At 44.3% G+C, this 27,999-nt stretch overlaps 1 long non-coding RNA gene across 1 annotated transcript in view; it reads right to left on the reverse strand.

Annotated features, from left to right (window-relative positions):
* Positions 1–7,536: 7,536 nt before the first annotated feature.
* Positions 7,537–27,999, reverse strand: part of LOC114766285 (uncharacterized) — a 41,858-nt gene continuing 21,395 nt past the window's right edge. The window contains exon 4 of the long non-coding RNA XR_003742771.1: positions 7,537–7,635. This is a non-coding gene — a long non-coding RNA (uncharacterized LOC114766285). The remainder of the gene's footprint in view (positions 7,636–27,999) is intronic.

Consider the following 27,999-nt stretch of genomic DNA (forward strand, 5'->3'; position numbering starts at 1 on the left):
AATGAGGCCTGTGGTGGCTAGCTAAGATGTAAAGATGCACAGTAGCTCATGGCTGAAACAGCCAAGAGTCCTTGTTTCATAATGTCTTGGGCGATCATTGTCACTAAAATCAGCTTGCCGCCTCCTGCGGCCCAGAAGAATAGTTTCACAGAATGTGACAGTATACATAGTTTGGCACAACCCCACAGCTGTGACAACAAATGTTGTGAGATTCAGGTCCTCAGGTCTCAAACCTTGTGTGTTTGGAGTTTGCATGCTCTTCCCATGTTGGTGAGGGTTTTCTCCGGGTTCTCAGGTTTCCTCCCAATGTCCAGTGGAATGTACAATAGGTGAATTGACGACTCTGAATTGTCCATATGTGTGTGTGTGTGTGAGTGTGTGTGCGCCCCATGGTGGGCTGGTGTCCTGCCGAGGGTAAGTCCTTGTATTCCAGGATGGGCCCCGGCAGCGCAACGCTGATTAGTAAATAGTAAGTCAGTGAATTCAAATGCATGTCTATAACTAATTAGGTTTATTTGTTTCACTTTGACACATTTTGGTTTTATATTCAGTATCAAAATCCAAGTAAACTTTATTGTCATCACTGCTATTTATTGTATAGGCGTACTGAGAGAACAGATGACATGACTCCAACATTTACAGTACACAGAATACTAACACATATGAAGAAAGGACAGGGTAAGCAAAATGTTTCTTCTAAATCTTGCAGCCACTTCTGTTCTTTGTAGCCATATTGAATTCAAACCTACCGGACTAAACCCACTGTGAGGAAGAGCAAAATCCGAAGCTCTCCTACCCAAATGCATGATCACTGAGTCAGATTTGAATAAAATTTGCATAGTGTATACTGTAATTTACTAAACCACTACTAAACATGACTAAAGGAATATGGAACAATATGGCTGTGCTGAGTCACTACCAGTAAACCCTGACACAGAGCTCTCTGCCAGTAAACCTGGGCAATCACAGCAAGTGATTGAGGACATTCTGGAATAATAATAATAATAATATCACTGTCCTGTCTCTCTTTTTGTGTTGATGCAGTGATGCATTCAGAGAGCCTCTCCTCATCAGCCCAGCATACGTGGGTTGAAACATGACTATTTTTTAAAGAGTCACATGTGAAGCATCATTTGAAAAACATGATCTGTCGAGCACATTCGAACAAAGAAATGCCTGCGCTTGAGGGAGAACTCATGGTACAAAACTGATTAATATTTGCTTTCAAAATGACACGCCATGATGCATGGGTGCTCTCGCGATGCAAATGAACACTTTAAAGAGATGAATAGCCTCAACTGCAGATTGTAAAGTTCAAGCAGTACATTTGCATATTTATATTACAAGTTACTGATAATAAGTGCGGCGGCTAAGAGTAAATGCAATCCGTTTGTCAACGTAAGGCTCCTGCAATACAAAACTAGACCTTATTAACTCCTGTGATCTGATATGTTCAATTATTCATCCGCACAATGGCAGCTCTGTAGACGTATTGTACTTCTCTCTGACTGTAAAGCACAGTTTAGGAGGAAGCCGTGCTCCAAATGTATTGATGCCGCTGGCGACTGAAACACAGCCGACCATTAGCGATAGCCCGGCGCCATTATTTTAATATGATTGTAATCATAAACTCTGCCGTCCTCATCCAAAAACCACTGCTGGTAGGGTTAATAATGGGAACCAAGGTGGTGTAAGGGTGTAATGTATGTAATATTCAACACAAATCAGGGAAATGGTGCTTTGTTCAGTGGGTATCGAACAGTGAATGGGAATCCTTCATAATCACAGAGATTACGAAGGATTCCAGTAAAATTGGTACAATACAATAAAAAATTCATATGTGTATTAAAGTAAAAAATGAAGTGATTGTCATTGTGAAACACTGCAGCACAGCACATGGTGACACAACGAAATGTGTCCTCTGCTTTTGGTGAGCAGTGGGCAGCCATGACAGGCGTCCGGGGAGCAGTGTGTGGGGACGGTGCTTTGTCCGTAGCACCTTGGCGGTGCCAACCACTGCCCCAGATGCTTGATCAGACTTTGTTAAAGTCACACGCAACCGAGGAACCACAAAGCGATTCCATACTGAAAACAGACAAATCTTGGGATAGTGGTCCAACTTACCATATACACTCTAAGGCTATTAGTGATCATCAGAATTTTGTGATCAAAGTTGGGGTTTTGGCAAGAGATTCAAAGTGAAATAAACCTTGTCCAAAACAGTTCTGGTCTTTACTCTGTAACTGTAGCTAGAAGAGTCCAGAGCCAAATTTCATGATTTATGCTTCAACCCTTGAAATATGAATGAACTACAGACATATCTTCCCTGCAGTGATGATAAGACTAAATTCAATCAGAGTGGAAAATGGGGGAAAATGGATTTTAAAAGGCCTGTCGTTACAATTTAAGGCTCATAGGAAGCTACTTCACCAGCCCACTTAACTCAATTCCTCAAAAGACGAAATGCCATGAGAACGCAGAAATCTCGTCCCGGCGCTAGATAAAGAGGTCCTTTCTGAGGCCGCAATGGCATTTTAACCCCAGTGGTTTGACAGGGTGAATTATACGCTACGAGACTATAATAAACAATGCAGAAATTGCATTATAGCCTCCCAGTATTATTAGGTTACTGGGATAAAACACAGGCCTCAAAATAATAAAGCATAAAGAAATGGATTGAGAGGCGTATGCTGGTCATTGGTGGAGCACAGAATGGCCTGTGTTGAGCCATCAGCCGCTTACAGAGGGTCTCACACAGGACCTCATTTTTCAAACTCACACTTACGCTCACAGGCTGACAGGAATACGCAGAAATGCGCGCAACACTGATGCTGATGTAGTGAAAAGGGTACGGCTTGCAGTTGTTGCCACAACATGTATATTTGAGAAAAAATAAAATTACACTTACGGCTGATATTCCATACATGTTTTTTTTGCTATGACAGCTGCCAATAGATTTTAACACCTCCTGCAAAGACGTGATGTGGATTAGTGTCGATTGCTTGATGTTTTACATGAAATATTCCAACCTGCGCTCCTCTGCAACTGTGCTGCCAAAGCCTTCAGAGTGAGAGTGAAAATTCAGACGTGTCGCATCGCAGGAACCGACAAAGTGAGGGAAAAATGCAGTCACAGTTGGTGAGCGCAAGAACAAGTGCAAAAGAAAAAAAAAAAAAGTTCAACATGTGCAACACGTATATGGACACATATACACACCACAGGGCCCTATTTCTAAACCGCCCCCAAGTGCGGCGCTATGCACTTGGCCTGCGGCTTGTTGCCTGTGTGAGGTCAAAGGCGTCCTCAGGATTTACATGAATAAATGACAAAACAAGGAGAAAACCTGATCTGTAATGATGCTTGCGCATGTGACATATTGATGGACGCGGGTTAAAATCATTCAGAATGAGGAAGAAGCACGTGTGAGAGGTGCCAATCATCTGAATCCTGTTGTTCTATTTATAAAAACATTGTTAAAGATCATGTTCTGGGTGACAGAACTAATTACACACCAACAGAAAGAGCAGTCAGTTCTACAAGATACAGATACTTTAGCGGACAAACCCCATGCTTAGTGCATATCGCTTAGCCCCAGCTTGAAAATAGTGGCCAAACACACATACACACAAACCTCTTCCTTGTTGTAGGTCCACAGGGGAGGAGTAAGTGGGCGGGTGACAGCGCCGTGAGTGGCGCAGCGGGGCGGCGGCGCAGGTCTGCCATGTCGTGCGTTCTGTAATTTGATAATATCAATCATAATTGTGTTAGATGCAATCCATCTGACTCTTGGTGTTGCCGGGGTCAGGGAAGGAAGCAAGCCCCCACTTGCCATCAATTATCCGCCATAAGAGAGTGGTGGATGGAGCTCTGCTCCTCTATAAATAATACCGAGCGTCCCCCGCGCTGCCGATCGATGCGGTACAGTTCCACTGTCACGGCTTTAATGGCAGCTGGCTTTCTCGGCGGCGCGGATCAATAGCGCGTCTCCTCAGGGCTGAGTCTGGGCCCCCGGTCGAGCCCGCTGATGGGGGTGGGTGGGCATAAATGACACCTCTGTTGTGATTGGGAGATCACAGGGGCCTTTCACTTATTTACTCTCGGCCCCAACACCCCCCCCCCAAGCTTGACTTCCTGTGGCTCTGCGCCGTCGGGGTCTGGGAACACCTGTTGGGTGAGACGGCCCCACCACACACTTCCAGTCTATGAGATATTTTCTCTTTTTTTTTTCCCAGTGAAGGGGAGAACTGTGCATTTCAGACGTTTAATCAGAATAACCTTAGACATAAGCCCCACTCAATCACGTCCAGCGCTGCACTCTCATCGTCCCCTGCCATCAATACCCAGCATATATGAATATAACCATGTCATGTTGCCCTTTTAATTGTCAGACCAAGCCGGTCCGGGTCTCATTGAGAAGCGCCGGGAGCTGCAGTGCGGCCGTCAGAATTTCAATGGAGGCAGCGGTGACAGACATCGCGGCGGGTCAGAGCGGTGAAGCCGCCTGCATAATACTGACAAGGGCGGTGAGAGAACAAACAGCGGAACACACGGGCCGGTTGACAGGTGACCAGACCCACAGAGACACTTCGGCACAGCACGGCACGCATGTTAGAAAATATGAAGACTTTTTCAGTTCTGTACTGTGAGTCTGTTTTAGATTGGTCACGGGTGTTATTCAAATGAATTGTGAATAATCAAGAAAAATATTTCACTTTGTGAAAATAGAATGCATACTGTTTTAAGCTTCTGGAATTAAATTGTGAAAACGAATGACCTTTTAATGCAAGGGTATACTCTAGTACAGATTCTGCTAGCAACATATAAAAAGTCAAACCTTCATTTAGAAATCTGTATCGCCGAGACGTTTTAAACTTTTTCACACTGCCACACATCTGACACGGATCTGGATTTTCTTTGAAGTCCTTTTTGCCGGCGGAAAGAGTCCCGACGCTGGGACTGAGGCATCTGAAAGATATATTGTGTCCATAATTAACAGAGATATGGGTCACCGGACGAGAAAGGCCAACCTGTTAAAGTGGCCTTAGCCTTTGTAGTTTCCAGCTTATATTAGAGGCAGAGCTTTATTCATTTAAGCAGCAGCCAAGATTTTACATTTTCAGCGAAATGGAGCATGCATGATATTCACAATAAAATGTAAAAAATCTGACACGGCTACTTATTTTGGGAGAAAATGTTTTTAAATCCTAACACATGAAAAAAACAGCAACGTTTGATTAAACACAATTTCAGTTTCCTCCTCCATCTAGATAGTTCAGGACAATGTCATGTGACTTTAAATCATAAAAAAAGTGCTTCCTCTTTTTTCCAATTGTCAGAAATAGGATGTTATGAAATCATAGAAACTGATCAATAGAAATTGTTGTGTTTTCATAAGGCATATTTTCTAACCACTATTTCCTTTTTATCAATTTGAGGGTTAATGGAGTGACTGTGTGAAGATGCTCTGATCCCCGGCATTGTGTGGCACTGTGCCCGGCCGGGCACTGCCTGCAGGGGCGTTCCTGACCCCTGAGTGTTTCGGCTGTGGCCCCTGGGCCACACAGGGCCTGGTCTGCCTCTGGAACTAATGGAGCTTCCTACAGCCCACTTTTCCCCTCAGAGGGGCACAGCTGGTGCAGATCCGCCACCCAGCACCGTGCTTTGAGACCCCCACCTCAACCATCGCACAAACCAGAACGGTCTGCCCGTCCCCTCAACCCCCACCTCTCCCCCGCCTTTTTACACACTTTCCTCCACTGCCTCTCACTTCCACTGACACCCCCTACCAGGACGAAAGGGGGTTTGTCAAACGCCACAGATGAGTGCGGACCACCGCCGTGAACGCTGCCATGCTGTGGGGCTGGTGAAGGGGGCAGGGAAAATCGGGGTCCTGTTGTACCGGAGAGACTGGTGGGCTTCCATAATGAGGCCAGGGCTGCCACTGTGTGTGTATGTGTGTGTTCTGAAGTTGTGAAACCAGCCATCCACCCAGCCTCCCCAACATCTTTTGGAATTAAGGTGAGTGGAGAAAAGAAGGGCTGTGTCGGGTCGTTTCAGCAACATGAGCCACAGTAAAGACCCCAACAAATTATTTATTGCAACTCATACGCCTGCTATTTTTCCAAATGAAGATCACAGCCATCGCTTATCCCACTTTACAACATCACTGGTAAAACTGGAATCCATACTAGTGACCCTGCAGATCCGTCCCTTAATACAAGCATATAGGATTTCCTTTTTCCAGAACTTTCTGTGAACTCTCCGCTTTTCTCATCAACGGCAGCTTTCACTGGCCGGCCCCACCACCCCCGCCCACCGCGTCCATGACGGATGTCGTGAGTGTGTGCAAGCAGGTTATAAAATAAGTGTACCTCCACACAGAGGGGGGGACTTGTAAAACATAGCGGGGGCTACGCCCACTGCAGCCACACAGCAGGTTCGAATTAGAAGTCTTATCTACTAATTACGCTCCCTACACATCTGCATTCCAGAATCGGAGCGAGGGCCGCTGTTCTCGCGCCGCAACAAGCACTCAAATTAATGAGATTGCTCTGTAATTGAACCTCTTCACGGGTCTCCTGACGGTGAAAATGCGGTGAGTTAGATCTGTAGCAACGGAGCATCCATCATAGCTGATCAGATGATAAACAATGGCGATGAGTGCGATCGTGCCGCATCTGCTCACCTTCGCAGAGTAGCCCATGAGTCCATTTCGTTCAGAGGGCTGGGCGAAAGGTGACAGATACACACACTGACAATGTAAGAGTCCTGCTATCATCCACTGTGTGGCACTGTGCTCCAGTTCACATGGCATCACTCAACTGCCCCAAAACAACCCTTCTGTCATGCATTTATTTTAGTCATTACCCACACACAAATACAAAGACTAAAAGGCGAAAGAAGGGGTGAAATGACCCAGAGCAGGAATTACGGCATGTTTACATATTCTACATGCTGCCAAGTGGCTCCGGCTAATGTGACTCCAATTTGTACAGACAGACTCCGACCTGGAATGTGTTTAACTGGGGTGGAAAAGAAGCAAAAACCAGAAAACAAAAACATGTTTGTGACACACCCATTACACATATGTGACAGTGCTGTTCCTCTACCACCCCACTCAACAGACAAAGTCTGTTTCTTTTTTTCTGCAATAAAGTCTCATACTACTTTTTCAGTAGTAAACAGCTCAAACTTTTTTTCCAGTTGGAATATTTTAATGACTTTATAATTTATGTAATTCATGTGTATTTGTGTGTATGTGTTGTTTGGAGTCTATTCTATAGTAAATATATTTTTTCCCTGTACAGATATTATGTATAAACCAAAAGACAACTAAAATGTGTATTATTAATAACAATAATAATAATACTAATACAATAATAAGATGATCACATTATAAAACAGTGCCTCACATCTTTATGATTTAGTAAAAAGCACATGTAGTAAATTAATGTACACTATGCTCCAGTGTAGCAGGAATGAAAGTTCGGAAACACGGCTAATTAAATACAATTACACAAGCTGACCTCCGCAATCAGGGTGACTTGCAAAGCCCTCAGACCTTATGAGTTTGTGTAGTCTATCCATCGGGCTCCCACACGGTGGGCATCTGCTTCTTTATCACGGAAGGCTTTCCTGTCAGACATGAGACATCACAATAACATCAGTTCTTTTATTTACCTTTCGACAAAAACTGAAACATTAGAAAGCAAATACATTCTGATGAAATATATATATGTGTGTGTGTGTGTGTGTGTGTGTGTGTGTGTGTGTGTATATATATATATATATATATATGTATATATGTATATATATGTATATATATATACATATATATACATATGTATATATATATAAATGAGTGAAATAAAAATAAATATCTAAGGTAAAAACAGACTGTTGACTGTTCTCTATATCTAATTAGAAAGCACAACCTTGTATTTCAGGACACAGGATACACATCAAACTCTTGGCAAACATTCACAGAGAAAAATACCCATAAATAACACAATACCACACAGAAAAAAGGGAAAAGTCCCAGTGTCTGTTGTACTAATGGTGTAAATCACTAACCTGCCGTCACAAGGCCTGAATGAAAATTCAAAGAATTTCATTTTGAAAGGTCTCTCCTCATGACTTGTTAGCTTAATCAGCATCCAACACATAATGAACATAATATGTTGTGTCTTTGGAGTGGTGAAATCAATTGGTCCATAGCAATGAGTCTGGAACATGGTTACCATCTCTTCTTTGGAGTAAAAATATCCTGGTCAAAGTCACTGGTCATTGAAATAAAAATAGACACAGCAGACTCAAGCCCTAACCTACAAAATGTACAGAATATAACCCCCCCCCCCCCCCCCCCCCCAAATAATCCCCTTTAACTAACACCAAAACAGAGGGAGGAAATAAGAATTTGATAAAACAAACATGACACGGCTGGGTACGAAACTCCGGCTCGGTCAAGTAAGCTCTTAAAAGCCTGTGGCTCCCCCGCCGCACAGAAACGCACATTTCGCGAAGGATGTATGGAAACACTGAGATGCAAATGATTGAGTGAGCGTGAAGCCTTGAGAGGCCCTTGAGTCTGAAGTGCAGGGAGCATGCTGGGACGGCGGGTTCCCACAGGTACGAGGGACGCTCCGCTCCCCCCCACGTACTGCCGTACACAGACCCGTATAAACGCCTCCTGTACCCCCAACAACCCCGCATTCCTATAATGTGCCATTGTCCGCTGTAGTTAAATGCTAATGCAGCTCATATTACTTCTTGAGTGCGCAGTGTCACAGGCGGTGGGCATTAAACGCTATGAATGGTGGGCCTTGGCAACAAACTAAAAGGTATGTTAATTGACCCTGCGCCGCCCTGGTAATTAGAGCGAGCCGGACAGGTGAGCGGGCGTCCCGGCGTAGACGGAGGGCCTGGCTGCGGGGACGGGAGGACAGGCAGGGCCGGGGCTTTCTTGGGAGGCTGATCTCACTTTATTAGCATTGATTTTCCCTGATGTATTTTTGTCACCGCTAACACTATCGTTTTGAGACATCGCACGTTGGCTTCCTTATAAAATTTTAAGAGATAATGCTTTTTGCCTCTGAAGGATTTAAAATCGATGGTCATCCTCGGAACCAAACTTTAAAAGTCAGAGCTCTGTTCTGAGTGGGAATAAAAATTCACTTCATTTTCATTGTCTGGGTTGAATTTTAATTGTGTAGAGACAGGCGTGAGCTGGTGGCAGTAATGTCAAACCAAGTACATCGACTAAAGTGTTTTTTTTAACAAGGAAGGACAGCTTGCTAGCTAGATATAGCACAGAAAAAAATCAGACAAACTACCCAGCAAAACTTTCTAAATTTCAGATAATTTATTATTCAATCTATTTTATTGTAATGACCCAAATATAAGATGCTTTTTTTGTGTCTCATTTGTGGTAGTGAAGCCAAATATAATATTTTGTCATGAGTCTATTAATTAATCTTGCGAAAATGAAGGGTCGTCTTAAATGTGTCCCAATATAATATTTTTTTTATAATATGGAGGCCATGCTATGAAGAAAGAAACATAACTGTTTGTTCTTCCTCCCGTCCTCTGTGCCATCTGTGGACACTACGCTGAGGACAGGCACGTCTGCTCAGATGGAGATCGAACGGTGCTTGTATGTCCTCTACATCTCAAAAGGTCTCCCACCAGGCCAGACAATACAAATTAGCCAAGCTAAGGTAGCCCCACCATTACACTGGTTTGCGGTTAGGTACAGCACTTCCGATTGGTCGAAAAAAGGCAGTAGTGGCCCATGCGGCCCTTTAGTGGCCACAGTGGTCTTGCTGGCCCAGTATCAGTCATAGAGGGGCAGCTGACAGACAGTGACATGGCCTGCGTGTCACCTGACACTTGCCAATAGCTGCGGGTGGTGTCGGGGAGGGGGGGGGGGGGGGGTCTCACACGCGCACCTGATAATCATTGAATTATACACAGAGAGCGTCTCTTTCACGAACCCCTGCCCTCCCGAGACCCAGCTGCTCACGAAATACCTCCCAGTAAGACAGAGGGGACGGGAAGGGGCGGGGGAAGGAGGGTAGGGGCTGGAGGGTTGGATGGTTTTTGGCGTTGGGGGGGTGGGGGTTGGGGGGTGGAGGAGCAAAACATCACGCCTCACCGCCCACCAATACAACACACTTTTTTTTTTTTTTTAACTGAACCAAAGTGAAAAGATACAATTTCGCCCAATGTGGCCGGTGGCAGAGGTAGGACAAAAGAGACAAGATACCACAATCTAGGGGGTCACTGACATTGTCTCCGCTGTAATTACTACACTTCCTTTAACATTTCTCCGAAGCTGCTTCGCTCTTCACACACTTTAAGCTATGTATTAGTAACAAGTGATTGTTACTGGTTTCATGTCTTTTTTTTCCCTTCAAATTCGAGGGTGAATTAATGAGGTTGCAGTATGTGACCTTTGCCGGCTACTGAGTTCGGCTGGAAAAACTTCCACCTAATTTATGTCCATCTCTGGGATTGTCTGTGGCTGAATGAATGAAATCTAATGGCCTCTGTTCTGTTCAGGTGGAACTGCCACCCGTTAATATGTCAGTGGCATTGGGAAGGGCCATAAGTCACCGGCCTGACGGGGCACAGCCTTGATTGTTCAATCCTTCTGAGTGTTCAGACACTTTCGCCCAATGAAAAATAAACCCTGGCTGAATAGCAGCAGATCCATGTGCAGTTGTCCCTGCCCAGCCAGCAGACTGGTCTACAAGGTTCATTACCTGAGGACCAGACATGCTTAATATATACCTTACATGATGAGATATATATCAGGTTTAATAAAATAATAGATTGGGCCAAATATAAGAGGACACCCCTTTATTAAAATATAAGTGCTAATGATGGAAATTGTATTTTTTTGTCTAAGCCGCAAATATTGTTATAAAATGCATTTATTATTATTACATTATTATTTATTCTTTTACATTGCTTCTCCTTCCATGAGCTGATTTAGAAGCAATGGTGAAGCATGTATCATATTTCTAATAATCTACAATCAGAAACACATCACAGCATATTAATAAGTTTGAAGGTCAGAATTAATTTATGTATGACCTTACATGATGTATGTGATGCATCTTTAGTGCATAATTTAAACTCAGAGTACATAGATTTTTCAAACTTTGTCTCCATATTTCTTTCCTCCAAGGACAACTTTTGATGTGCCTTGGTCACCAGTGTGAAAGATCAGGTCTGCAATAAGGAAAAATACGCTTTCTTAAATAAAAAAGTATAACACCCACCTGCAGGCCACTTAAGATATCTTTGAAGATGAATCAATTTCTATATTATAGCCGGAGCCCACAAGGTGCCTGTCTGCTGATCGAATGCTACGCCTGAACTTCATAGCAGTCTGGGGGCATTGATGCTGTGATTGATCACTGAATGGAAGTGAGTGGAAAGAAGAAAAGGATTACGCCTGTCAAACCCAGTCAATACCGCAGCCTGGATGGTCAAATGTTTGCAGTACATCTTGAATGGTGTCTGCAAGGCAAAAAGCAAAGGCTGGTGTGGAACGTTCTCTCCAGGCCTCGGCCATCTCCTCCGTCCTCTGAAACCACAATGATGCCGTTTCTGCTACAGGTCTGAATGCATCAAATGATATTGTGTTCCTTGTATCAAATGATATGAACCTGGCCTGATGAATAGGTCTGACATGGAGCTCCCCTGTATTTTACCAATACAAGATATTATTGAGGACTGATATATATATATTACTTTTCAGTGTAAAATCTCACAGACACTCGCAGAGATTGGTCATATAGACAGGAATGGAAGCATATGCCTGTAAAAGTGGCTCATGTCGCAGGGCTCTGCCTGAATGCCTATATGCAAGTGAATGATGATCATTTAGTGCCCTTTAAACATGCCTCAAGTCTGGGTTGCATACTCTGGTTTACTCAGTGTGACAAACAAAACATGTTTTAGTAAAATAACTGAAAATAATATTACAGACGTACCAAACTAATAAAACTTAAATAAGACTTCAGAAGTCATATTAAAATGATAATTGACATTAGCAGAAAAAAGGAAAACTGATCAAATAATTATGGATTTTTTTATGTTTTTTCTTTACTGCTTTGAATGCCTCACTGAGTACAACATTTAAATCAGTGGTATCAGGAACAAGTACTGAAAAAAAGGATTTTGAATCATATCCACGGTCGTAGTCTGCAGAGCTTGATGGTGTGGGCGTCAGATCCTGCCGACCAATAGGCGTGTGTTATTTACAGCAGGCTCTTCTTTTATGGAAAAAAATCAAGACATGATTGATTCGGGTTAATGTGACGGTGCGGCAGCGCCGAGCCGCACGCGAGTGCACAGGTTAACAGACAACACTAACTTCCATAAACCACTATGGATATAAATCACAGTTATTCTGGCAGCCCTGACAGCAGTTTAAGCGGCGGCAATCATCGAAAGCACCTCTGGAGCCCCAGCGCTGCGCAAAATGTCAAAGGGGGAGGCGGGGGCTGCAGCGGGAAGCCGACAACATGAGAGAAGATGGTCATATCACGGGCCTATCAGCAGACAGACGCTTTACATAAACGTCCCAGCAGCAGTAAGCAAATTCTGTTGACACGGGAACGTAATAAAACAAAGAGGGGTCTGCGGCGTGAACACTCCCCAGTGCATTCCTCCAACACCTCGCTCTCTCCCTCGCCCGCTCACAGGAGCGAGATTATAGTGTTTGCTTTTATCTGTCACAGATCAATATTTCAAACGTCCGATAAAAGAGGAAATTGAACTGGGAATAGACTGAAGTGCTGTAAAAGTACAAAGCACAATTATCAAAAAGCACTTAAAGAGCTTAATAGGAAACACATATTAAAAATGCCCAAATGGATGTCTCCAAGCCATAATGAGGGCTGTTTGTCTCCCCCCTCCCATCACCACCACTTCCTGATGTCTTTTGATCATACCACAGGTCGGGCGTTGGCACTATGGTCAGTGGTGGGTGTATGAACCCCCAAAGGTGTGGGTCTCCATGCCTTCAGCATTGGGTGTTACTGCAGGACCCATCCATTCCGGGCTAAAGCATAATAAAAGTTAATGTGTAACAAATGTGTAACAACGGCAGACAAGGACATCAGGAAGGAACAGGAAGATTTTAAACATCCGATTTCTCAGACTGGGCTTCTTTCTTTTTATAAGAACCCTAATCTATGAAGGAGCTCACCGTAGGCTGAAAAGAGGAGGCTTTTCTTTAAGATATCAGTTGACTTCAGCTCTGATCAGTCTATGTAATCTTCCCACAAAGACTGAAATGTGAATCAGGAGCTTGGCAGCATTAGCCAATAACTGAGATGCTCCACTGATGACCATCTCAGGGCAAAAGCATCTTGGGTAGTGGTGCTATACACCTGCTTGGCAGCAGATATCAGGTTCTCTCCCACCCCCGTCACGCTGTAAAAAAAAGAAGAAGAAAAAGAACAGACGCCAGGCCTCATCCAGAGCTACACTCGCACCATGTGTAGAACGTCAATGGTCGGCATCCCCTCCGGCCCTCTGGGAGGTTCTACATGCTGTCCTGCTGGCACACTGAGGACCCACCCTCCTGTTGTGTCCAGTGGGACCAGCGATGAACAATGGTCCAACAGTGAAGGCCTCAATGTGGAAGGAAACTGAACACTGCAGCTAATGGACTCTCTGTGTACAAACAGAAAAACAACAGGTTTCCACAATTTCCATTATCTGATAATCTGTAATTATATGTATATAATGATGGCGTAATGGCGTGAAACGTCCTTGTTGTTGACTTAGTAGCAGCTCAGTGATTCCATGGTCAATAGAATTAACACATTTCTTTATCATATGTACGCAATATCCTTTATTTGACCTATGCCTCATATATATATATATATACAGTTATGCTTTATGTGAAACATAAGTATAACAAATACTAAGATATTTAGAGAAATATGAGAACAGTGGCCCTTTAAGGTATGGGTAGATGGTTGAACCCTCTGCCTGAGCCCTTTTGCACTTTTGCCTTGGTGTTTCTTTTCAGTGCAGTATTGATCATTGTTCCCATTTCCATAGGTTCCCTTCTTCAAGGCACTTGAGAAGTCTCAGATTAACATCTGCACCATAACAGCCTGATTAAGAAGAACATGGTCTGAATGAGGTGGTCTGAATGAGATGGAGGAGAAGCCAGCTGTGATGCATGATTTAAATCTGATTCTTTAAATACAGTTATCATAAAAAAATAAATTTTACAGTTTTCAAGATACTAATATTAACTGGAATATTAAATAAAGGCCAGATTTCCTTGGAGGTATATCAGATTAATGAAGTTTCTGGATTATTCTGATGATAGGAATCTCCTAACACATATCCTACATATCCAACTCTCCATTTATTTAATCTGTATTGTAATGTATTTCCACCTGATCAATAGTTTCTCCTGATTACAGGAGGATGGACACACTTTTAATTTCCAGGCATGTTTTTGCAGATCAAAATCAGAAGATTATCCTTTAAAAGGACAAACGTGCAATCAGGGAATACTATCTGGAATCTCAACAATCTTTATAAGAGACACTTTAATCACACACAAACACACACACACACACACACACACACACACACACACACACACACACACAAACACTTGTATTTATATGTTTGTTGGGGGTCATTAGTCCTTTATCTTTTGCAAAGATGTCACTATCTGGACATTTCCCAGTACGCTCGAGTTTGCCTAGTCTTGTGTTCCTGAGTTCCTGGCTGTGTTTACCTGTTACGTGTATAAACGTGTCCTTGCCGTGTCCCCTCCTCCTTCAATCATTTGCCTTTATTTCTTGTTTCAGGTCGCTTCTCAGTGTAAGGCCCCCGTGCTGTACTTATTATTTATTAAACCTTGTGCATTTTGGTGTTCATTCCTTCCTGACAAACAACCATTTTTTTCAACCAAACCTTCACACTTCACAAAATTTCATGTCCGGTCCCCACCAAGATATGGATACATGCCCCAGCACACACACCCCGACAGACTCCGGCCCAGTAAATTATGGAACACTGTGATCAGTGGCCCAATATAATTGGAGAGAGCCTTTAATCAGCAACGGTGAGACATTAACTAAATTACTTTTTAAAGATTTAAGACGGCGGATTTCATTTGCAGATCCCTCTGATGTTCTGTGCCTGGGAAATATCCGCAGATTTAAATTGATGAAGTTGAAAGGAAAGCATTGGACGAGACAGATACATCAGGCTCCTTGAAAAAATAAAATCTACTTTTCTAGTAATCCGATTCTGCCATTTATTCTGCCTACTACAACGGGAACAAAAACCAACAATAATTAAGCAGTTTATTTAACATTACAAGGATTAAAGTATCCAGGTATGCTAGGTTCAAAACTTTCAAGGACACAAGCCATAAAAAAAAAAAACCTAATTACGGAATACATTTTTCCAACGGTGGACAGAAATCAAACATTTATGGGTCAGGCTGTTAAAGAAAGGCCACTAAAGTCACTTGTGGGACTTCAATTAACCTTTAGGGTGAAGTGTTTCCCGCTTTGTTTCTTTGGTTTCTGATCTCCAGGGTCTGCAAATTAGTTAGTGGGCAAAGGAAGTAAAGAAAGAACCGATGAGGCAAGCTGGGTTCCGGCATGTTATCCATCCTTGAAATATCCTTTAGGAAAAAAAAAAAGAATTCAAATCACATTTTTGATATTTGCTCTATAATCTACAAAATTGGAGAGAAGCATCGGGGGGATGAGATGGGGGGATTCGAATGCAGAGAGGGTTCTGTATGGGTCCCATATCACTTAGCCGAAATGAAAAGGTCGCTTTGTGCGATTGTCATTTGTGCTGCTGCATTCTAACAGCTTAATCGTTTTATTCTATTTAATAAATGTGATGCAATCAATTGACAAATGTCTCACAAGAACTCTTCTAACAACACTACAAAAGTAGACATGGGGTATTCTCCCAACACAGATCACGCATCTTCAAGTTTAATACAAAGGAGAGTTCAAGAATGATGAAATTCCGAAACAGAAACACTTCCAACTTTACACAACCAGACATCGTCTAGTCTGAAAAGAACATTGTGTGTCGGATGCATGCACTCCCGTGTTAATGAGCTGAGAAATACATTTTGAACACTGCTTATGGTGCACAGGGATGAGAAACAGCTCAATAAAATATACACAGGAGGTCGAAACAGGAGGGAAATAAAAAAAACCCTTTTTGACAATGTTAAGCCTCGCAGCTGCTTTGAGGCAACGAAGGGGTTTTTATCAGCCCCTCAGATGTTGGATCATGGGGCGAAGAAAGCTTTGCAAGGGTAAGCAAAGTCAAAGAATCTTACTGTACCCACCCAAATTATGGACATAGCAGTGGAATGGAAGGAGCTTTGGAACTTGCTAGGATCCTTCATTGGACTTATTTTAAGTCAAAGGCATTAATGCAAATCTCACCATAAAACCTCGAATGGTCATTGAAAAGTAACTTTTTAATAGTTAAGAAGCATCAAATATGAATTTAACAAAAAAGCATGGAACTCCAAAAGCTCAGGAAATGAATAATGGTTTCTTGCCCACCAGACCACTGGACCTCATGTGAGAACGAGCTGGAAGCCGGCGAGGTAATAATACAGTAATGCATGCATTCCTAGGAATCGGAGGAAATGAGTTTATTGATGCATGCCAGTGTGTCGGGCTGGTGTAATAAAGGAGGGGGTCAAGTAACCAGAGCTGCCCCCCCCCCCTCAAACACAAGCGTCTCCAGCTTTCTCTAATGACCCTGTTCTCACACCGCGCTTTAGGTTAATTATTCTACACCTGGCCTCGACCGAACCCGGGCGATGTCTTATAGTGGAGGGGAGGTGGGAGATGCACCAGGCCGCCACTTGTTTTGGGGTGCGTGTAAATTAAAAGAATGGCCCGGCGTGACGTGCCAGATGATGAAATAAAAGGCACTTTAGGTAATTCCCCCGATAAAGCAGGATGACCCCGTCGTGGGTAGTGGATGATAGAATCAAATGCACTTGTGCGGGTCGGTGTCAGGATCATCTGTCTCGTCACTCCATTAGAGCGGAACACCGATCTGAGCCACCTGCCAACAGCAGAGCGTGCCTGGCCTGGATGAGCCCATCTTACGGCCAGGAGAACGGAAGAACAATTTGTGAACAGGAGAGGGGGTCCAAGTAGCCTCTCCCAGACAGAGCCATTTTTACAAGGCATGCATGCCTTCTACATGTAAAACACGGCTTGCTCATTTTTCATTTTATTTTTTTAAAGCTGAACACACCGGAAACAAACATCATATGCCGCAAGGCTCTTGTGTTTTATGACCACATTATGGGATCAAATGTCAGATATATATACTCTTCTCGTGGGGCAATAACTCAGCGTGTGAGGGCAGGTACTTGCAGAGGCTGAGCGTTTAACACTAAAATGATGACATTGCATCCGGCCGATAAATAAATGCATAAATATACAGATGCAAGCAGGGTGAGAAATGCAGACACATGGCGTATCCCATTAGTTGTTGACAGCTCCGGCAAGGGAGGCAGGCTGGGCTCGCTGGCCTGTAATTCTGTCTCATTATGGCCCCGCTCGGCACTTCCTCTCGGGCTCCTTAATTCATCGCTTATAGTTTTGCCCTGTCTTTTCCCTCTTGTTTTATTGCTAACTAACTCACGCGTTATGGTCCTGATTTACGGCTGAGAATTGAGCGGCAGCAAATCATGGAATATTTTCATTGATTACCACAAATTGTCTAATCTGCTGTATGTTCTCGGCTCTTGATTGGGTGGTACTTACAGATTGCCTCCTTTTAACTTAAAAATCAATCAGCAGCAAATATAGGGGAACCTGGAAGGATCCGGAATAAAGCCATAGGTTGGCCTCAATCAAATTGGTGTGAAAATTGAAACACAATAGGCCAGAAAGAGAAAGGACCGCTTCTGTGCCTTTTCCTTAAATAACACAAAGTAGCGCCTGCCATTCATTCCAATCTCCGTTTGTGGTTAATGCAAGCAAACAATGCGAAACAAATCTGATGGGAAAATGTGCAAAAGACAAAATGGGGCAGTGAAGAGATATGAAAATGATATGCGGGCCTGTCTCTGTCGTAACTGGCTTCTCTTTTGACGCACTGACATTTGGATTCGAACGGATAACTATAGGACCCGCTTGCAATGCTGGAGGTCACCTGTGATGCGGCTAAATAAAACGCAGTCACGTCCGCTCAACTCCAGCTGGGCAGAAAACCCACAGGTCTATGAGAAAATAGACAGACGGGAGGGATAAGAAAAGAAAAAAAAAGTGCGGGCTCAACCCTCGCCCTGACCACTGGCACCTTTGATGGGTTTCGGCGGAGGTAAAAAGCTCCCCGTGCTTGTGTAGAGGGCACGGGATCAGTGTCTTTGACGGGAGACAACGATGACAAGTGCTGATTTTTATTAAGGGAGACGCGGCGGTAACCAACCCCTCCGGCGGCTCACCTATTCACACATTACCATCACTGTCAGACAGCCGGAGAGCTCCTGTTTCAACTGAGCAAGGATATAAAATGGCACTTTGGACTTTGCACCTGGTGGCCACTGATATCTTTTTTTTTTTTTTTGTAGCGAGTATAAAATACTGTACCCGTGCCCCATCAGGGGCCATGTGGCATCTTAAATTATGTATCGCATTCATGCTGTTCCATGCCAGTTTGGACCTGGCTATATGAGCTATAGGAGTGTCTGGAAAAAAACATTTTAAACGAAGCGCAGGAGAAATGCATGGAAGAGAGAGATCAAAGTCACCTCTATTATTTGGGTCAACAGAAGGCATGGAGGAGAGGGGGGAGGGAGAGAATAGAAAGTAGCGAGTAATTACTATTCGGTAATTTCATCCCCTTCCGTACAGATTGTAGGATGGTTTTAAAACTCGAGGTCTGAAAAGGAATTTTTTTTTTAACTCGGCCATTAAAAAGTAAGAATTCATATAACTTTGACTATTGCAGTTTTATAGATTTCAGATTACAAATGACCTTGAGGGAAAAAGTCACAGACGAGGGGAAAACAGATTTAATGAAAATCTTGATGCTGGGCTGATAATGGTAAGAGAAAGTTTAGGATCATGGGTTTACATGGTTAAAGGTCATATAATTTATGTACTTAACGTATTTGTTGTCACTAATAAATGTAAACATAGTTTTAAAAAGTTTTTTATAAAAAATTATTTCTATTGAATATCTTCACCCTCAACATGCTAATTGCTACATGCATTGGTTATATCTACCCCCTCCTGAACACTATAAGACACGGCCTCATTTTAGCTGATGAATTTATTTACTCTCTTTCTTTCAATGAACTTTATCTGAAATTAGTAATAATATTCTGCGCTTCAATTTAGATGCTTGGTGAATTTTATTGGCTTTGTGCCTCTCTACTCTGCACAATAACAATAAAGCGTTTTTTATTATGAATGTGAGAATCAGATCCATCCTTCTCCTTGAAAATGGTTAGGTTTAGCATGTTCATTTTTAAAAAGTGTATTTGCAAGGTTTTAACCATAGTCACTTTTGCAAAGCCTCATCAGGTAAACCTGCTTGTTTGGCTGCCCATTTCCTGGGTTTCTGTACATACTACCAACCTCCTTAACTGTCTGGCCTGTCAATAAATCCATCCCAAAGAATCAATGCCTTAGCAAATCGCTAAAAGTTATCAGCTAAAGCCCCACTGAATCTGCAAACACAATCACTATGCAAATCCGTCTTCACTTCTCCAAACAAAGGCAGCCTCTATTACAATGCTGCTAACAGAGCATTAACAGCCTCCTTTCTCCCGGTGGCCTGAAAACTTCAGTTTAATGCTGGCTCTTCAACCACCAGGCATTAAAATATATGGAACAGAACATAGTTAGCAAATCAGCACTAATTCGGAAAGGAGCCACATTTTCACACATAATAAACGGTCAGCGTGAGTGGAACATCAGAGCAGAGAGGCTGTACAGATAGAGCCGTCTCTCCCCACCCTGTGGCTTCTATGAGCTCCGACTGCCAGGATCCGCTGTGCTTTACATGCAGAATTTGACGTTTTATTCCAGTAATCTGGCTGAGTCTTCCACAGGCTATTACATGTTTACCAGGAAGCTGCCAATGGCTGGTCACTTCCATGCCAAGCTGGAACCCTCAGCGTGACATCTGCGCCTCTTTCAAAAGTGTTGCTGTTCCTGTCCCCTCCCTCCTTTTTTGCACACCCCCACACCCACCCCAACCGAACACGCTCTCCCAGACAGGATCGTCACTCGGCCTTGCCAGAGAGAGGGGTCCGGCCGTGATGGAATAGAGACCGGCAGTTGTTCCTTCAGCCCCAGGGTCATTATTTAAAAAGTGACAGAGACTCCAGTGGGCGAACGTGAGGGTGGTGAAGATCCAGGGAGGGGGAGATGCAGAAGTGGGGGGAGGCTCTGCTGTGCAGGTGCATTGTCCAATGGAGGGATAGGGTGCTGGGAGACAAATGAATCCTGCAGGCATTTGGTACACACCGGAGATTGCTTATCGATCCAGATCACAGTATTCAGACTGGCCCAGGAGAAGCCTGAGAATTTTCTGAGGGAGTTAATAACCTGGCAGCTCAGCTGTCTTGTCCAATTCAGCAAAAGCAGAGGCCTAATCAGGCCTGGATTCCTTTTTCTGTCTGAGGACGGGGGCTGCCCCTCCCTTCCACCTTCCCTTTCACTCTCCCTCCCTCCAGACCCCTCTCTTCCACTCCATCGGAGCTCTGAAAGTGATTGAAATGACAGCCTATAGAAAGAGGCTAATCAAATTGTTTATTATCAGTCCGAATCAATATGTATGGATTGTTAAAACATCAGAGCCGGTCCCTGGAAAAGTAATAGTCACGGTGCACCAGCAGCTGCTCGGCCTTGGCCGGGCCCCCTGCACGCCTCTCCATTTTAAGTAACTTTCACTCTTACTTAAGTCCCAGCGACCCATAGGGGTCAGCTGGCTAAAGGGGTACAGGGGGTTGGGTGGCCCTGGGGGCGTCCGAGATGCAGGCAGACTGGAACAGTCTTCAGAAACGTGCCCTCCAGGTCCAAATTTAGGCCTGTCCCAGCTGAATGATAAACTAGGCATCAGTCAAACAATCAGACAACAATAGCATTGTGATGCTAAGCATATTGTCCATCAGATGCTCAAGTTTAGGAGTCATAGTCGTGACATGGTCATCAGACACTTGGCCATATTTCCAGGCCTTCATCTATGCATGCTCATGGGCAACGTCGCACAGGGATAACAAAATGTTCGGCTTCCAGAAGCTTCTCTTTTGGACCACAGAGTCAGAATGAGCTCATCTTCTTATTAGTCGCTGTCATTCGCCTTACAGTACACACCGGTGGCCTGAGAACTGTAAAACAAGTACACCCAGGGGTACTATATTTTACTCTGTGGTAAGTACAATCTAGGGAATGTACCTCTGTGCAGCTCAAAATGTGTAGCTTTAGTTGATATTTCTCCCTTTAAACCTCTAAATTAATATTTCATACAGACAACTGTCTTTAGATCCTGGAAACATTTGAAGTTAGAACATGACCCTGTAGTAGATTACAGCCATCGATCCAATAAACCACAAGGCTTCATCTTCAAAAGTGAAATGTTGGCCTGTTATCGATAATTGGAATAATAACCGTGACCGCGAAACACATCTGTGACTTAAACTCACAGTCCTGACACATCAAGAAGATCAATAACAGTCACAAAGTCAGCCAAAAAAAAAAAGAAGAACAGACAAAAAAAAAAGAAAACAGTCTATTGTTTTGAAATTCAGCCAAAATGCTGCCTGATTCTCCAGCAAATAATGTCAAGGGCAGATTATGAAATGTAACCCAATGCAATAAGACACCCTAGATCGGAATAAATGAAATATTCTGATTAAATATTTTGTTCTTTACATAGTTAAATGTGCTGAAAAAAAAAAATCACACAAAAATAATTGATGGAAATTTATCAACCCATTGTCAGGATTGACTGCAGCTGGGCTCAACACCGGTGGCCAATCCTGACGGTGCATAAATGCCAGAGACTTCCGCCCCTTCGAAAGCTCCGGCATTTTCGTGAACTTGACATTGCAAACGTGTACGTGTTAGTATTTTCAGTTCTGGCAATCGCCACACGCCTGCGGGTTTGTTTGTGTTGTTCCCCATTATTTCCCGTTTTTGGCCACCGCGCCATTCTTTATTTGTTGTCACAGGGGGAATTCGATGACGTACTTGCAGACATACTTTGGGCGTGGGGATAAGCCGTCGTACCGGTAGAGGACACTGGGCGAGCGGGGCAGGAGGACCGGGGGCGCCTGGCCGGCGAGGAATGAGGAAGCAATGGACGCGCTGCCACGCAGCGGGAAGTCAGTTCGGGATCTTTGGGAAGGACCGGGGCAGAGGAGTCCGGGATCTTGGACAGGACGGGAGTAGGTCTTGGGCAGCAGGAAGGTAGGGGAGCATGAAATCCCGTCTTAACCGATGGGCCAGGTAGGTTCGAGGTCAGGGGCAGGCAGAGGTTGTAGCCAGGATGTTCCGGTCGGGGTTCTTTTTGTGGTTTCCAGGGGATCAGGCAATTCTCGAAGTCGTGGGCAGGCGAAGGTCGTATTTCAGGGATCACAATTATCTTAGGTCGGGGGTGAGAGAGCTAGCGTCTCTGGCGAGTAAACTCATACAAAGAGCGGGCGTGTCTCCTTGGGGTTACCTCACTTTTATACTTGCCACCGCCCGCTTCCATTTCCTCTTCCGGGTCGTCGTCTCCCAGGCTGGTGAGGCGCCCTCTAGCGGGCTGGAGGCGCGTTGGCCATGACATTTGTGTTTATTGTTTGTTTAATAATAAAACCCCATTCCCAGCATGTCAGACCTCTGCGCTTCCTTCCCCCATAAGCCCGTAGTCGTGACACCAATGGAGGTCTGGATTTGGAGTCACATTCAAAAATAAAGTGGAAAAGCACACTACATGTCCTTAAAACAAGTCAAAATGAGGCTCAGTAGTGTGTGTGGCCTTCACATGGCTGTATGAACTCCTTACAACGCCTGGTCATGCTCCTGATGAGGGATCTCCTCCCAAATCTGGACTAAAGCAGCCGCCAACTCCTGGACAGTCTGTGGTGCAATGTGGTGTTGGTGGATGGAGCGAGACATGATGTCCCAGATGTGCTCAATTGGATTCAGGTCTGGGAAAGGGGCGGGCCAGTCCATAGCATCCATACCTTCGTCTTGCAGGAACTTCTGACACACTCCAGCATGAGGTCTAGCATTGTCTTGCATTAGTAGGAACCCAGGGCCAACCGTACCGGCATATGGGGTTTGAGGTTCTCATCTCGGTACCTAATGGCAAACTAAATTCCCATGTGTTTGGGGAAAAAAAAACAATTGTAGAATGTTATATACATTATGCAAATAATAGTTTAACTATTTTTTATTTATTTAGTTTTGTTCTGGAACTGTGAACTGCTGACATTTTGTTATTATGATTAGTTATTAATCAATTCATTCATATCAACACTGAGATCCAAGGTATGAAAGTGTGGAGTGCAGAAGTTGATGGGACTGCTGAGTCACACGAGTACAGTATTACGTTTCTTCAGCATGGCCGTACAAGCCCTTGTAACCATACCGGTCTGACCTAACTAATTTGCCTGGCTGCTTTATTGGATGACTTTAAATTACGGGGTGGAGACCCTGTACAAGTGTGGTCCAACTGGCAGGAGCAGCACCCATGTCACAGCCAGGCCTAACAGATGGAGCACCAGAACCTCGTGGTGCTCTTGCCAGAGGATCACTCGTGCAGGCGGCTGCAGTGGATGGCAGGGCACGTCAGCGACTCCTCGGCCCATGATGAGGGTCTCTAATTAAAACTCTGCAACGAGACACCCCCGCCCAGCCAAGACCCGCCATATCATCGGCACACCCACAATTAATCCCTCCATGGAAGCCAAAGCTATGCATTATTGATGGAGCAGAACGCTTCATTAGAACTCTTTACACAGCCCCGGAACAGAACAGCGAGTCCATTGTCATTAAACACCACTTAAACCATGTCAAAACATCGCCGCTGGACCAGATCCCCGAACATCCGGGTTATGATACGGGACATCACAAGTGCACCATGCCCATCCCAATGGCCTGTGCGATGACCGGAAAGCAGCGTGAAACACACGTATAGCACGCTGCGTCATGGGTGAACCGCAGCAACGCTGCATGACAGAGCTCCACGTGATGCTTGAAATTAAGACAATTTGTAACCAGGAAATGGATCTGTTACATCAAAGGAGGCTTAAACTGCATCATGGGCACAAGCTGTATGTCCAGATTGACCATTACTTTGCACGATAATGAAAAACGCCTGCTATATGTTCCCATGTTTGGCTGTATGCCTATTAAAATGAAAGTGTGTGTATGTGTACCTACACACGTGAGGGGTTTACAGGATTGGGGAGGGAATCATCTGCGAATTCCCCCGGTCGCCCCTGCAATAGGCTTAATTAATACACACTCAGCGGTTGATAACTGCATGGCTGAAAGTAGATCTCTTTAAGAGACACTTAATCCGGCCCGAGATTGGGTTGCTCCACTGCCTTATTCTCTCCCAACATCACAATCAAAGGCACGGCCGCCGTCTCCGGTGAACTTATTAGCGGGTCATTCACACGCGTGCAAGTACTCCGCTGAGTGTAAGGGATGCACCCCCCCCTCTTCCCCCACCCCTTTTAATTATGAAACTCATTAGCAGTGAATACAGTGATGCACCTTCATAAGATCTTTTTCTTTACAGGTCTTTATCTAACCAGTGTCCCTCCGCCTGCCCAATGCCAGTCACTGTAGTTCAGGGTTGGCGTTATGTACTCCTGCAATTTATGATGATTTACAATGAGAGTTAAAGATTTATAAAGAGCTAAATGATCCTGGATCTTAAGATGTCTTGACATATTTACTAATTCACACTTTAATTAAAGCAGAAATAATATGCATCGTCTCGGTAACACCCATGGACTCAAGATGCCAATACTGCGTTTGTACTGTCTGCCATTAAAATGGAGGCGAGATGGAGGAGATGGGATGCTGCATAGCATGTGGGCGTGTGACGTATTGATTCTCCAGAATGAGGGAGTAGGGAGTGTGAGAGCTGTCAATCTTCCCTCTAGGCCCCTCCCTTTTTGAACTTTGTTAGGAAAAACATCACATACAGCACATTTGATGAAAAAAGAAAATTTTGTTGCTCTTTTTCCCTAAATATACAGATAATAAGCTAACCACTGCTTTCTTGCATGTGTCCATTTACCAGAAAATGCACTTAGTGCACATGCACAGTGAACAAACTCTTCTTTAGCAGGCGGGGGGAATACAGACCTAAGCTTCTATTTAAAAAAAAAAAAGGAACATTGTAAGAACCAACCACTGCACACAAAACCAAACAAAGATCTATAGTCCCTCTCCTATGTGCTGCCGTTAGAAAACAAACTGGCCGAGAATGATTAATGAAAGGTGCACAGGAAGGAGCAAATTTGCTAATCCTTATTAATGCTCTTTAAACAAACAGAGGCGAATCGCCGGGGGTGGTGCCTGTACACGTGTCCCCCTCGAATGAGGGGTGGGCAGGTGGGGTGATGGATATAATTCTTCCATCAGCCGCCTCTGATGCATTACGCGGGGTGTACAACAAATTGCACCCGCTGTCCATTAGTCCCTTTCAGGGTTAATATTGATGCAGATATCATTTCTATATGCCCTGTCATTTATTTGATATACTATGCGTGTTAGTAGCTCCAGCAGTGAATCAAATCAATTGATAGAGCAGTTAGCCGCGCAGCCCGGGCTGCCGGGGAGCCGCTGAGCGAGCATGAAATATTATGGAGATTGTTCTTTAAAGTGATCTCTTTATCATCATTTGTCTGCAGCCGCTCCGATCCTATCCAGGGCCGCTTCCCTCTCGGGCACCAGCTGTCATAACTCAATCAGCCGGATAATGCGGCGTCGTGTGCCACAGAGCGACGTGGGCCCACTCAGCCCAGCACCCCCCGCCTCCGCCGTCACCTCCACACTTGTCAGAGAGCATCCGGAGAGTAGGTCATCATCCTCCCTGACGGCCTCTCAGGGGCCTGCTTGTTTATGTGACGCAGCCCTTCCGCTACTGTACTTCACCGCGTCGCCGCTGGCTTGTGTCATGTTTAAGTGGCTGAGGGGAACAGGTATACCCATGATGGCTGGGGACGAACAAAAAAAAAAAGGTTCATATTTTGATAGCGTGTGTTCATGAGAGTCAGATTCTCTAGTTCCCCAATCAGAATAATTGAATTTTAGTGCTGATAACTAATTTGCATGTTGGATTTGGTTGTAAGATAAAAGAGATCACATTTGTGATGTCCGGCATGAACAATTTTTACAAGAAAATTCAATGAAAAAGTCACTATAGCGCATGTGACATAATGACAGGAGGGGGTGGTGGTGAAAGTGGGGGTTCCAGAAAGGATCCAGAAAGAATAAGTATGGTGCATGAGAGCTGTCAATTATTGCCATGAGCTTCTATCATTGTTAAGTTTTTCTGGGTGTCAGAAATAAAGACACCCCATGGGTGGGAAATTAGCTCCTCCTCCTTTCTTCTGTTAATTAGGATCAAATTGGTCACCTCTTTAAAAAGTATACTTTCAGTTATAACTGTGTCATCATTAGATTTTTCAAATAAGATTCAGATTTATGGCGTGAGATCTTATAAAAAATACATGCTTAGAGGAAAGATTTACATATACATGAGCAGGCCTTACATTCCAAAGAAAAAGTTAACATAAAGATTGTCAAAAATTGTGTGAACATAATTAAAATCTCACTGATGATAATGACTGAAAGGGGCGATTTGAAGGACAGCTTTATTGAAGGACGAGCTGCATTATTGAATAACAGTGGAATCGAGCAACCGGGCCATCCGGCTCTGCTCCACATACCCAACTGATATTACATCACTCACTCATTCCACCCGGGATACAGTGGCGGTAAAGAATATGCTGGTGTCAAAAAGGATACCCTCCGTTCAAATGGCATTAAATCGGGGACGACGCTGACCCTTGGCTCTGCTCTGGACTGATCTCTACATGACCAACTTCCAGATCGAGATGTGAAAAAAGTCACAACTTTTTATGCAATGGCATATGGAAGAATGATGGACGTAGCCACTTAAAATGTCTCCTCTGCTGCCAATTCGGTGTTTGCACAGTACTGGTGGATGATGACAAACCCAAAAAAAGCAACAATGGAGGGCTCTTAACACATAGCGACTTGCCATTTGTCACGGTACCTTGATAGCACCTTCGCCTCTGTCTTTTGGTCTCAAAATAATGGCTGTCAAATCCATTAATCAAAACAAGATGGCAGATTATGCTCCACGAGACACAGAGCACTAAAAGGCCAGCGATACGGTACTCTCAGCACGGCGGTGACTGATGATGACCACTCGCCCGCCATGCTGATCGTCAAGCCCCGGGGGGGGGCAGAGAAGCATGAGAGATGGCCGCCCTCAGCGCTCTCTCCCAACTGTCTTTAATGGGCCCGGTTAGTTTAGGTGGGCGCAAAGCGAATCGCATCTTAATGCCGAAATCAATGTGCTGCCAGGGAGTCAGTGAGCCTCGCGCAGGTCATGATTCCGCTAGCCAAGCAGGCCAAATCCGTCAGCCGGGGGGGAGCGGGGAGCCTCTCCATGTTCGACGCTGCAGTGTGGGTTGGGTTCGGTGGCTGCGATTCAGGGCACAGTAGCTGGATGCCGTTCTCTGCTCTGATTGGGCAGGTAGGGGAGAGGGCGTGTTGCTTTGGCTTTCTGGATTTTCCACAGATTCAGCAGAAAGTGGTTTTTACTGTGCATGCATGTTTCGGCGATCCAAACAAACATGAATCCATGCGCCCCACTCCAAGATCTTGCCCACGGAATGCCTTTCAGTGACGCCACGATTGTCTTAGCGTACCGAGAGGCATGACCACCCTA

Source organism: Denticeps clupeoides, chromosome 16, assembly GCF_900700375.1.
Source record: "Denticeps clupeoides chromosome 16, fDenClu1.1, whole genome shotgun sequence".
In the NCBI taxonomy this organism is placed as follows: Eukaryota; Metazoa; Chordata; class Actinopteri; order Clupeiformes; family Denticipitidae; genus Denticeps; species Denticeps clupeoides.